General features: G+C 32.5%; 1 protein-coding gene across 5 annotated transcripts in view; it reads right to left on the minus strand.

Moving 5' to 3' along the window:
- Positions 1-14767, minus strand: part of LOC122716319 (fasciclin-1) — a 305972-nt gene that overhangs the window by 40884 nt on the left and 250321 nt on the right. The gene's annotated exons all lie outside the window — the stretch shown is intronic.

The following is a 14767-nucleotide window of genomic DNA, read 5'->3' on the forward strand; positions in this document are numbered from 1 at the left end:
GGTAAAAGTCATTCGTCGGGTGTAATCGGGGGAACGGCGTCAGGTGCGCGTTCCAGTTTCTTCGGTAATCACGACCGATTCAGTGAATCGCACGTTATCAGTGCACGCGTGATTGCAAATTCATGCACGTAAGGTGTCGAAGACAGCGCGCGCCAAGAACCAAGAAAATCCCCTTTCGCGTCATTAAAGAATATCTTGCAAGTTTGCGAACCGATCGACCGAGTTCGTATTCGATCGGCAAAGTTCGGATGGTTCGGATGGTTGGCGATAACTTGGAATTATTCTTCTCGCATCGAGCAAGAAATATATTCATTGGATTCTTAGTGCATGTGGCGTAAGGGCAATTGCTTCTTTTTTTTTTCGTGGAAAAATACTTTGTTTTATTTTCTTGAAGGAAATAATTTTGGAATTGGTTTGAAATTAACAATTGATTTTGAATAATAAGATAATTGATCGAAGAGTATATAGATTGTTCTTGAGTATTTTTAAGGGTAAGAATTTATTTTGATTGGTTTTGATTATTATGTATCGTTGAGTGGATTACTTAAAACTTTGGATAGATACTGATTGCAATTAATAATTAAGGAGAAGGTTAAATTGATAAGTTGAAAATTAATTAATGATTCATTAGTTCATTTTGGAATTATAATGCTTCTTCAAAGTAAAATTTTATCTGAAAATCAATGACAATTAAATGAAATCTGGGAAAATTTAAATTAAATTTAATTAATCGAGATGATGGAAGCTTAATTATTTTCGATTTACTAATTATTCGTTTTACTAATTATATTATTATCCAATTACTTATGTATTGTTGTAAAATATATTTATCCTCAATATTAATTGCAAAATTGATTTCATAATTAATGAAACGAATTGAAAAAAGTATCTTTTATCAAAATCAATTTGTTTTATATTTTTAACTCGAATCTATCCATGTAATTTCTCTTATCATAATAACATGTTTCAATTGTACAATAGATTTTCATCTCATTTACAACACATTATTATTCTTTACCTATTAGTAAAATTCTATTGAAACACAAATAGATGTACGCGTAAAAAATATGAATTCGAATATATATTTTATCAAAAAAAAAAAATAATATTCCGGTTGCCAAAAACAAATCCTAGTTTTTCCTGTTCGGTTCAATTTACTTTTCCGATATAACAAAAAAAAAACAAAAACAAAAACAAATACCAGATCGAATCATCCCCTTCCAATTGTCCAAAATTATTTGCTTCAACTCTCGCAAAAGATTGATTCAAAGAAAGAAAAAAAAGGGAAAAAAAAAGAAAATGAAAATAAATACTTTATCAAATCACTCCCTTCCAAAATGATTTATTCCAAGTCCGGCGAAAAAAGCTCGTTCCAAAAGAAAAAAAATACTCGATCAAATCGTCCCCTTCCGTTCCTCCAAATTGATTTACTCCAAGCCTCGCGGAAAGAGGGTCGAGAAAATCGTGGGGCCGAAATCTCGAGTATATCGTGGCAACAACGTTTGAGAAATGAAAACTCGTAATAACATCGGGAATCGCGTCGTTTCGTAAAAATTGTTTTTATAGGAACGGCCGAATGCACGCGTTGCAAGCGACAGGGACGAATGAACGGGGGAAGGGGGCGAAGGTGGCCAACGAAGTCGCGGCATAATGCGCGGTTTACGCGATCCTCCTTTAATTATTTCGCCAGATGGTTCCGTGGAGGATAAGGTAACGATTTAAGCGGGGGGAGGGTTTTAAATGGCAGACGGGAAAATTTAAAAGGCCGTGGTGGCCGCAAGGTCGGCAATTTGCGTTGGTTCCGTCTTTTAATTGAAAGGTCGAAACGCGTTATTGCTTTTTCCGCCAACCCCATTTATATCGGTTCATCTCTCTCGCTGGCAGAAACACGCGAACGTCTGGCCACGACGCTCGTAACGCCACTAAGAATCCATCTATCCAAATAAATTAATCCATCCGTCCAAATAAATTAAATGCGAGAATGATAGAATTCGAATGGAAGTTTCGCGGGGAGAAGGGGAAAAAGGAAAGAAAAGAATTTCTCTCTGTTATTTTTATGAAGTTTCGATAATATTTATCACGTTAGAATTTCTCGATTTATCTTGCGTGATTTTTTTTTTTTTTTAGAAGCTAGATATTTCTAGAATAATTGAAAGGGAATAAAAACGAAATGAATTGTAATTTTGAGGTTTGGTTAAATTGTATATCGTTAGGCAAACTTATGTTTTTTACAAGAAAATTGTAATTTTTTCTAAGAACCATATTTCTCGCAAAAAATAAACAAATTACTTCAAAATAATATTAAATTCATAGTTATGATAATTTTTCTTTTTTTCTTTCAAAGAGTCAATATTCAATTTTAATATTCTCAATCGATTAATTGAAATTTTGACTAGATCTTTCCTTAAAAGATCTTTCCTTAAATTCCTTAAAAAGAAAAATTCTAACACCTTATAACAGAAGCGGTCGAGCTAAGAAAAAGCAAACTGTAAGAATTGCCAGGGAGAGGCATTCCCAATTCCTCTGCATAATTTTCGATTAGCGTCTCGTCCCGGGAAACTACAAACATTAAACTTTTCCTCTTACGAGAACCTGTCGATCGCCTTGCGGCCTCAAGAAGCTTCCAAGTCGTGCAAGAAAAATTGTCTTTCTCCGAAGGAAATTCACGTGGGAAAGCTCGATGGTTGTACGGCACGTAGGCTAGTAGTCTTTGCACGTTCAGGAATAAGAAACTTTTCATGACCTCGTGAAACTTCGTTCATCCTGACAAGCCACGTTTTTCTATTTTTTTTTTTTTTTTCTTTCCTCCTGCCTTACGTAAGGGAAGAAGTGCTTAAAGATTTCATTTCTAAGGCCTGTCGTTGACCGTGACAAAGCTGGACGAGTATGGTTAAGCACAGAAATGAAAAAGATGGATTTTAGATGAGAAAAAGATTTTTCAAAATATCAGAATTGAGAAACGTTCGAATAAAAATGACAATTTATAGAATATTTTTATTTAAAAATTTTGTCATTCCATCTTTTCATATTGATTTGTCTCGTTGAATTGATAAATTATTTATAATAAATTCTTATTAAGGATCAATCGCGTCACTTCATTATTCGATTTGCATCGAAGCTTTGAATTGAATTTAGTATTTTGCTTGCATTCCTATTTGTGTACAAATGTTATCCGAATTATCGACGTTCCATTTTACGTTCATGTAAATTTAACATTCATTTCGCATTATATAACTGTTAAAATCTCTATGCACATTGTAATTTAGCTACACCGTTCCTCACAGTTCGACGTATCGATGGTACCATTTGCGAACAATTTACATTCGCCAATTATTATTATCTACTGTATTTTTCGATCCTAAAAACGATATTGAATCATGAAGACAATTCTTGCATTTGATCGTTCTTTAAAATATTTCAAATTCATGAAATTTGATTAAATTACATTTTCCACTAAAATTGTGATTTATATTTACTTTGGAGATCTCGACCGTGCTTTGAAATTTATTTTCCTAAGGAAATATATAAATCAATCTTTTCGAGAAAGTTTATGAAAGTTTACCGATTTCCTTCCATGCGGAAAATCCTATTTCTCTAAAGCTAATTTATGCAGTCCCAATCTTGATAAAAGTGTTCCCAGCTTGGCTCATCGGCCGTTTATCCTTCGTTTCGAGAGGAATCCCGCTGTTATGCTTTATTTTTACACTTGACAGAATTGTTTGCGCAAGACTTGCGCACGAGAACGATCATCGTCGATTTTTTTCAACCCCGAATTTTGCATGAAAATGGCTTGAATGCGATATGAAAGGAAAATAAAGAGAGGCTTTCGAGTTTGCTCTCGATTGAAAAAAACCGAAGTGAAATCGTTGCTTTTTACTGATTACACTTGCATTATTCAATATCCTCGATCGAGATATAAATCGTATTTTAAATCGATGGTAATTGTTTGGTAATTTAATTGAAAAATCAACGCGAAAAAATATTTGATTTTAACGATATATCGTCTATTTCTGCAGATCGTTTATTTAATCGAAAAAATTATTTTTTAAAAAATTTTTTTTAATCCTATATAATATATATTTCTCTATCTTTTTAATATTTTTCTCGATCGTTGAATCACGATTCTTTCGATTCTCTAAGATATTCTGTAAGATTTACGAGAAACGATGTTTCAAAAAATATAACGATCCTCTTGCTAATCAATATATACACATTTCTTTTTTTAACGACACTCGGAGGATTTGGAATCGTAGTCGCGAACTTTTCCACGATAAATCAATTGGAATTCCACGGCGGCTTTGTGTGAATCACAATGTGCGAGGGCCGTGCTCGCCACTCCTCTTCCAGGTCGATTAATAATTTATCGTCGACTGTAAATTTTGGTCAGCGTGAAATTAATAATACAGCATTTTATACGTAGCCACAGACGAAATCATATTTCTTGCAAATGCTTTTGCAATCATTTATTTTGGCGGGAATGGAGGTTAGGTCGCCGTTTCCAATGAATTTTCCAATAAATTCGACGTTGATGCACATAATCTATGCAATAACATTCGACTTCCACTTCCTTAATTAAAAAATAATTTTTGTATATGTATATACAAATACATACGACAGGAGTAGCACAATAGTCTCAATAGTCTCGTGATAAATGCATAGAAAAAAAAAAAAAAAAGAAAAAGAAAAATAGGGAGCTTTGGAACTTGAGAGAGTGTATATAGGCGTAAACGATTTCGAAAGTTCTAAAAGCTGGTCAAAAAAGGATGCTAGCTAAGATACAAGTGAATAACTCTTCAAAGTAAATAACAAGCGAATTGAGACGGAAAATTGTTTCTTTTTAATTAATTCTTCTTTGACTATAAGGAATAAACTCGATTCGATGAACATGTGTACGGGAAACTCGTATGTATCTATATACAAGTGTAATGTTACTGTAATATTACTTAAGGTATAGTTGTTATGTGCACGGATACAAGAGAGAGAATGTCATTTTTATTAGAGCAATGAAAAAATTTTAAATATATATATATTCAATAAAAAATAAAAGAAAAACAAATAAAGAAAACTTTCATTTAAATTATATAAAATTAGAAGAAAATAATGGTAGTTTTATTCTGTATAATAATTACATATGATTATAATTTATTGTCCCTGCAATAAATTATAACACAGATTAGTGATCAGTGGATTAAATGATTCTTGTGGCGTAGTTTGATTGCCAAAATTATTATATTTGTACATATTTGTACATATTTGTATATATTTGTTTAATTATGATGTTGAATTATGCGTATTGATTAACTACATATTATTTCTTTGATGGTGTGAATAAAATTTAATAAGATAATATATTAATTTTAAAGTTCATCGTAAATTTAATAAATAAAAACAATCAAAATATTATTTCGAATATTGTAAAATTAAGTATTATACTGATTCAGGAATTTAATTTAATCTAAATTTAATAGATTATATAAAAAAATTAAAAATAAACGTACAACGTTTATTTTCTGAAATATGAAAATTATTTCGAAGGAAATCAATGTAAATATTTGCTGTATATGAACTTTTACTTGCTTACGAAAACTGATCTGGCAAAGATTGTACGATAACTTGAATGGAATCAAACAATAATCGATTTTTCGATATTGTTACGAACTTGCATTGTTATATTTATCTATCGGGGCAAAAAATATCGACAGTTCGAAGTTTGTGATGTACAAAAGAGAAGAATATAGACAATATAAAGTTTTGTACACTATAACTAATTGCTCTCGTCCGACAAGACAATACTTCATGAACAATGAATCTTGAAAATTAAAATATTAAAACCGGTTATAGATTGAGCAGAAAAACATGGATAAATCGATAAAATTCCAACGATATAATAAAAGAAAACAAAGTACCGATTATTTTACACTTATACATAAACATTTTACATAAAATCGATTTGTTTCTATCGCGTTAATCAATTCGCTATATTAATATTATTAATAATGGTACAAAAAAAAGAAATCCATTAATCTTTTCTAAAAATAACAAACGATAAAAACAAGGCACAAAAATAAATTTAATTTCAACTCAAAATAAACGAGGATAATCGTTCAGACTCGACTGATTTTACCACCTCACGAGGCCATCATCCACAAATCCGTGATATCACGAGTCTCAAATTCCAGTGAATCCCACCGAGTAATTCGATGCGATTTTATCCCGGAAGCTAGCTATTCCTACGAAAAGGAACGAAGACGCAACCCTCCCCATAGGCGACCTTCCCATCCGTGTATCCGTGCACGCTGCAATCACAGTAATTGTAAAAGTATAGCGGTAAATGTATATAATCGTGTCGGCGCAGATACATGTCGAAACGTGTCCCTCGTTCAAAAGTGCGTGAACGAAAGGCGAGAGAGCACAGTCCAAGATACTGTAAAGGGCACAGAGAAGAGGGCGTCGGAGGGGGTGAAAAATCTAACAGAAACAGGGTGAATATTGCGAGCAGAGGCGAGAGAGATCTGCGGTGAGACACACGAGGCGGTGCAGAACACGAGTTTTCTGTGCTCCCCTACACACCAAATTACTGTGTGTTCTTATTTTTTTTCGGCTGTCTTTTGTATTTTCTTTAACCCTCCTTCGAGAGTTCTTTCTGCTCTTGTCTCAATGCCGACTTTTTTTTTTAATGAACCTGAAAGTAAGTGATTAGTACATCACCTCCTGAAACGAAAATCGAATAGTAATTAATCCTCGTTGAACGGAGAAGAAAATAATTTTTGAAAAAAAAAAAAAAAAAAAAAAAAAGAAGAAAGAAAGGATATTTCCGTTGACTTTCTTCGGATATAATTCCGGAAAGGAAAGAACTCGCGACGTCGTTTCAGAAGGTTTACGGGGCACAAATACACAACACACAAGAGTGGACCAAAGATTGGATCAAAGAAAGAAAAAGTCGCGGATAAATAATAATAATATCGCGGAGGAGCCTACGAATACTCCTTTGATCCAATGTCCGATCCTGAGGGAGGATCTGGTGCAGACAGTAGGCGAGACGTGCCGAGGATCATTGCTGAAGAACAATCGATATATCGCATGTGATGACAGCTGTCTCGTGAACATTCCATTTGCTGTCCTGTGTAAAACGTTTTGTGTATATGGGTATAATATACACGATTATATAAACACATTCATATATATATATTCATATATATATATATATGTATACACGTGATGATATCGTACATGACGTGCGTTACGATCACCTGTGTGACAGTTTTTGGGGAGAGAGTGAGGTGATGACGATTCGGCCGTTGATTTGTATCGGTGGGACACGCTGGATGAGCGATCGTGTGACAATCTAGCCACGAAAGCTGGAAATGGAACTGGACCAGCGTTCTTTGTTTTACAGAGTGGTGGAAAAAAAAAAAATAAATAAATAAATAAATAAAAATTCTGATTCAGAATTTTGAGAATTGATGGTACTTGGCGAATGAAACAAATGGAGAGAATTTTTTTAATAAATTGAAAAAATAATATTTTAAAAAAAAGTAAGTAATATGGAAAGCAGCCGATAGGATAATATGGAAATAGAATTTCCACGCGTTTCGTTCTTTCAGCCGAACACCGTGCCTCACGATGATCCATTTCCAATACAGCAAAGTGAATGAACGTATTAATGGAATACGGTTTACAATTTAATATTACTTCGACGCATCGATCACTGAGAATGAACGAGGCGAATGCACAGGGAATTTCAGCAAGCTTATGCTCGATAGGCTATCTATGAGTATCTTGTAAAGTATCCTCGATAATCCGTAACTTATATCCTTCCAAATATATACATTGTGAATTAAATCACCAATGTGAATATATTCTATCGCATTTATCGTGATAGATAAACATTACGACAAGAGTGGAATAGAAGAAAAGAAAAATTAGAAAGAAAAGTATACAGAGTTAACATTTACTTCTCTCTGATATAGTGGGACGTGAAAAAAAGTGATCAAGGTAATTTCATTATTACAACTCTCTGGGAAGTCGGCGGTATTACGATGGAAACGAGTGTTTAAAATGAAACGTCAATTATCGCTTTAGCAGTCGGATCTTTTGGGCTCGTTGGTGCGCGACAAGTTCCGTGCAATTTAAATTCAAAAGGCTATGGAGCAAGGTTTTGTAACCGGATCCAAGAAGAAAATCAAAGCAAAAACTTTGTTCTAATGTAATTACAATGGCTGGGTAATTAAGGGCCACGGAATTCATTTAGTGACCTTTTGGTATTTATAAATGAAGCTAATTCAACTTGTCCTTTGGCTTTTAACGTTGAAATAAAGAATGACGAGATCCAAGTGGATCGTGACCGAGTGAGAAGAAGTGCTAGTCATACTGGTTAATTCGCATTTTATTTTTTGAAACTGACATGAGATTTATTTTGCAGATGCAGATAAATCCAATTTTGTTGATTTTCCGTATTTTATGTCATCCGATAAAGTGCTCAGAAGAGATATCAGTGTAGAAAAGATGACAAATTTAACTATAGATAACTGGAAGGAATAACTCGATTCATAAATTCGATAAATCCAGTTTCAAAATTTCTTTGGAAAAATTATAAAACGAAATATTTCAAGTTTTTGATCTTAAATTTAAACATTAAAAAATGAATATACTATACAATAATACAGTTGCAATAGAATTTGAAAAGTTGCAGCATAAAATATACATTTGGAATTATTATTTGTTTTGCTTTGCAATCCCAATTTCATAAATTGTAAATACATTCATAAATATTCGAATATTATAATCGATTTACAATAACAATATATTATCAAAATGTACAACTGATAATCTGATATATTTATTGAAAATTGTGACAATCGTACATTTTTATTCATCAATTCCAAACGTCATTCGTTGTTCCTGTCGGAAATCAAATTAAACGGAGAACTTATATTTATACGAAACCTGTCAACCTCCCCAAATCCAACATTATGAAACGTATACATCAATTAAACAAACAAGCGCTTCTCAGCCCCATTTTATACCAAAAATATTAATTTCCTTAATCTACATTCAAGAAACGAGATTCAACACCAAATATAAATAAATATACTTCTACAAATCTTCCAACAAAGCAACAACGAGGTAATAAACCATACATTCTCTGCAAAACCATACATCTCTGCAACAGGATACGTCGTTTGACTCAAGGTTAATTTTAGTTTAATAAAGATGAGTTGCAATCAAAGATCAAAAGGCGAAGAGCCCGTGTGACGAAAACAGCGTCCAATAACTCTGTCTGAGAATGGAATCCAGAGATCAAGAACGTGGGATTTAGAGGTGTTCCCGTGGGAGGATAAGGAATGCGGATGTTGCCTCGTCTTTGTTATTAACTCGTTTTTACACGTGGCGCGACACGAGACTGTAATCCGATTTACCAGAAGAAAGTACAAAGGTGTATACACGATCTCTCGTCGAGTGGAGTGTATTCACTGTCGGTGAAATAGAAGGCGAAAGGAAGAAGGGGAATAAAGGGATTACGTTGACGAATAAACTGTTAATGAAATTGGCTAACCGATAATAATCTAGTGATTTGGAAAGTAAGCGAGAAAGGTATTACAGAAATGATGAGATTAAGGTGAAAAGCCATATTTTTTGGGAAAAATATAAACGAATCTAAGATTTAAAAGATTAGAATTGTGCCTTTTCTTCGAACAACATTTCTGAACAACATGGATCATCTGAAGAATGGACTTAAATTATCTGAAATTAAAAGAATTAGATTTCACATTTATTATTATCTTTAAAGAAAAACATTAAAACTTGAAGAAAATAATAATAAGATAATAAATCTATTAGGAAAATTCAGGAATATTTCAAGATGTTGGAAGATTCAATTTAAGTCTCTCTACACTGGATGATTTATACCACACAGAGTTCTGCTGTCATTGCTATAAATTGTTCATATTATTTTATTAAATTAAACTCAGTATTGTATACATCACAAACGTGAAGCAATAGAAAATTTAAAACTTGAAAAAGAAATGCTGAAGATTTAAACAACATTCGTATTTCATTTCATTTACACCAAAAGATAACTTCGCTTGATTCACACAATCGTTGGTGGCATTTTCGCGGGTTCCTACATGATTCACCAACCGAGTGACACAATAATAAAAGTTGAGATTAGAATCGTTGCTATGCGACGGCGCGACGTCACGGTGCTTTGGATAGAATCTTTACGAGCTTCGTAAACCACGACTCTTTTATCCCGTTTCCGCTCGTGATTCTTCGCGCGGATCGTTGGCTTATCTTGTAAACAGGACTCGATGCTCTCGTCGTCGTCGCAAATTGATAGCATCAGTTCGATATCTGCGAACGTTTTACGGATATATAGAAGGGAATTTCGATTGGAATTGTTAGAAGAATCGTTATCGTCGAGGGGTGGTTTCCACGTTCGAAGTGAATTTGCGAAATTTGCACACGAATGAGCGGATTTTCTACCAATCTAGAGCGCGAAGTCGTTGACGTTGATGAAGGAATAATGGAGATATTGGATATTGGTCATGGCGAATCGGATAATTTTATTTTTTGGAAGATAAAATGATTTTACAAATTGAAATACTTATATAATATATTCTAAGAATATCTATGCTTATAAGGAAATCTATTTCTATGGAAAACGAACTTTTCAAATATTCAAAAGTTTATTTAATTTGAAATTGTTTGACTTCGAAGATATTCGATTTTCCCTTTCTAGAAAAGAAAGGAAGAGCTTTACTTTGTAAAGATCAATTTCCCAACTTCTATATTGTAACTTTTAGAACTCCGTTTTCCACAAAGTGAGCAGAAAGATTTTCCAAGAAGAAAGAAGTTAATTTTCTCAAATTGAAGTGAATCTAAAAAATAATTAATATCACAGATGATACTTTTTTTGATCGAAAAAACTTGTCCAACATGGAAGTATTTGAAATATATTGTTATCGTAATCGAATAAGAAAAACGTGTGCAACGTGGTACTTTGATAAATTGACAAAGTATTTCAAAGTACGTATGGAAAATTAAACGAAATCACTTTTAGAAAGATATTTCCAAGTTTTCATCGAAAAATAAATATATGTGTAATAACCATATATTTAAACATATATCGCTGATAATCAAATAACGATGCACAAAACATGCGATTTTAAAATAAATATATGTTCCATTCATCGAATCCATTTATCTAAAAGTATCTTCGATAAATTAAAAATATATCGTATATGAGAACATTAATATCGTATATGAGACAGAATTAATTTGATGGCCGGCTATAATGTACAAGAACACGTGTCAATTACGTTAAAAGTGTTTCAATGTTAGAATTATTGAGAAAATTGAGAAACATACGAGATGTATGCAAAATATTATGTAATATTGAATCTTTCGAAGTTCAAGAACGTCATGAAAATAGCTCATCAAATTTTTTCACTTGCAAGATTTTTCCTGAAGTAAAACATTGTTGTAAGATGAAAATTTGGAATAATTATAAAGAAATGATAAAAAGAAAAATAAAATAAATATTTTCGAATAACTTTTCAAATGTTATAAAATTTTAGATAATTGAATATAAAAAAAATTCATCTCTACATAATTTATATATTTTTTTTTAATATGCAATCAGACTTACGGAGTCCACTTTTCCTCTTAACAAGTAAAAATATTGAAATAAATTGAATTTATCCTTAAATCGAGTTAAGCTAATTTTTCTTTGACCTGGATCCAAGAATTTCTCTCGAATTATCCCAACAGCAAGGAACACGAATCTGTGCAACGACACAGAACAAAAATCATAACAAAGTTTCCGAACGCAAATAATCTCATAATTTAATTTCGTGTCTTCGAAAGATTTGATATCGTGGTTACGAGAGTAGTGAGAAAATTTATCGAAACGAATAAACTTCGAAATTTCACTTATAAATATATATCGTAATAGAATTTTAAACGATATGGCGATCAAAGAACAATAATTTTTTAAAATATCAAATTACAACGCTCTAACGCAAGAAACTTGTGAACTTTATAGGAATTTTACATTTATTAAAAGGGAGCAATCTTAAAACAGATTAGAATAAAAAAGAATTTATACAACATTTTCGTTAAATCTTATTAAAATAAGGAAACATTCAAACCATTATAATTTTGAAGATAATGATTTTCGAATCACAGGTGAATAATCATTAGAAAGATAGAATTTTGCTCTTTAAAATACTTTCTCATTTATTTCCATATGACTTCCAGTTTCCAGAGACATCATCGTGTAAAGATTTACTACCTTCTGTTATGCGAATCTGTCATTTCTATTTCGTTTTACTGATCTATGCCAAAGTTCAGACAAGTGATAAATTGGATAAATTGGAAGAACGTAATACGCATTTCCAAGAAGAAAAAAAATATTGATCACGAGCGCAATCTTTGCACAATCTCAAGAAATATCCTCGTATCCCGACAATCGATTGAAATATAACAAAATAAAACGAAAACACGACTTCAATGATTCTTCCCTGAGTGAATTTCGACGACAAAAATTTTTACACGAATTCGACGAACTGTTGCTGTTGATAGAAAATACATAGAGACGTAATTCAACATATAATATTTTCCAATTATCGATAAAATTACTATTCCTATCACGAGGTAATAAAATGTAATCGAAGGCGTTCCGTTTTCAGTGACATTTATTGTGAATTCCGAGTGCGTGATGCATTAGGAAAGCATTAGTATTCGCGGGTTCCGATGCGTTCGTACACTGCGAACGTGATATGGCGCGTGGCGCACGATGCACAGTGCAATGTCAAAGGATCTCGGTGGCTCTATAGATACGATGTCATACAACGCGAATGTGTAATCACTGCCGGTTGGGACGGTTGTGTACATATATTTTGACACGTGTTACGTAGCCACGAAAGCCACATCACTCAAACCGAATGGGGTAATCGTTATTGCGCGAAATTTGATGGACTGTTACTCCGAAATCCTAACTAGCAACACGCCTGTGGACCTCCAACATTTATCATGGGAATTCTTGTTAGGGGAGGATTCCATCTTTCAATCGCGCCAATATGGATCGATATTCGTTCTCTTACATCCTGTATGGACAAATAGGTTCCTTTTCACTTCCTTTCCTTCATCGAATCCATTTATCTAAAAGTATCTTCGATAAATTAAAAATATATCGTATATGAGAACATGACAGAATTAATTTGATGACCGGCTATAATGTACAAGAACACGTGTCAATTACGTTAGTTACGTTAGTTACGTTAGTTCCTTTCCTTTATCGTATGTTTATATATTATATATATATAAAAATTTTAATACGATTGAATATTGAATTGTAAGTTGTTGAATATTATAGCAACTGTATTATTGCACGTATCATAAGATGGGACTAAAATGAAACTATAATTAAATAATTCGTAATGATTGAAATGCATAAAGGATTTCTGAAGAAATATCGTACGTAATTATAACGTTTGCGAAAATTCCTTCACGATATTCGTGACACAAAATTGTACGAAATTTTATCAAGGAAGAGAATCGTAAAAGAAGGCGAACTTGTCGAGAAATCTAAATTATTGATAGGTGATTAATAACTTTTAACATTTGGACATGGCCGTAATGCCGCGGGCTGTGCTGAACAAAGCCAAATCTATTGAAATCGAAGGCTTTGGAAACGCGAAAAAGGACGAAGAAGGTGCAGAGGTAGTTCGAGAGAGCTTTCATACAGATATCAAAAGGAAATAACGTCCACGACAATAAGGAAACTCGACGTCATTCTTTCTTTCGCCAAGTAAGCTCTGAAGGCACAATACGGTAAATACATTGCGAGTCACTTATATAAACTAACACCTTGAACAATTTATTCTTTTATAATTTCGCGATGAAATACGAAACAAAACACGCTTTATGACGTGAAATATAAATTCAAAAGATCCATTTAATGCCTTTCTCTATCATTTTTAAGATATACAAAGTTTTTGAAATTTTCTCAAAGTAGAGAGAGACAAAAAAGAATTGTGAAATGAATAAATTGCATTGGAGAAATCTTCAATTCTTCCTTTTTTAAATACATTTAAAATGGAGTAAAATAGAGTAAAAGAGAAGAAGAAGAAAATAATGTAACAATAATCATTACAGTAACAAATTTATCGATACCTATTTCAATTTGCAATGATAAAATTTCAAATTTAATCAATTTCGTAAGCATGTGTTTATTAATTCAAACGAATGGAAAATCAATATCGTGAATTTATATTATATAACCATAAAAAAATACACAAAACACATACATATTATGCGTTTATAAATTTATTGGATGGAAATTTGTGAATTAGAATAAACGATCAACAATTTAATTTCACACAAACATTATTACTATAAATAATCGAGATTTTCTAATATCTTTTTCTTTCTTTATTAAAACAATTTAAAATAAAAATTTAACCTATATATAATTACTATATCGATCAATTCTATTACAAGATAACCTTTCGAGCATGTTCCTGCTGAATCCGCTTAATTCACGCGACGAATTGATCCGCGACGAGACGTTTAACGAATTCATATTCGGGAACTAACTGTCATTGTTTGCGACAGACAATGGGATGACATGAATAGATGATGAGGATGCGGTAGTAAGACACGTTATCGTCGTACGACTCGCACAATCGTTTCGATCCTTCCTGGGATCGATTATCGCTGTGCGTATTTGTCACTAATGAAAAAAAAAAAAAAAAAAAAAAAA

Source organism: Apis laboriosa, unplaced genomic scaffold (assembly GCF_014066325.1).
Source record: "Apis laboriosa isolate Shangri-la unplaced genomic scaffold, ASM1406632v1 scaffold43_cov150, whole genome shotgun sequence".
Classification (NCBI taxonomy): Eukaryota; Metazoa; Arthropoda; class Insecta; order Hymenoptera; family Apidae; genus Apis; species Apis laboriosa.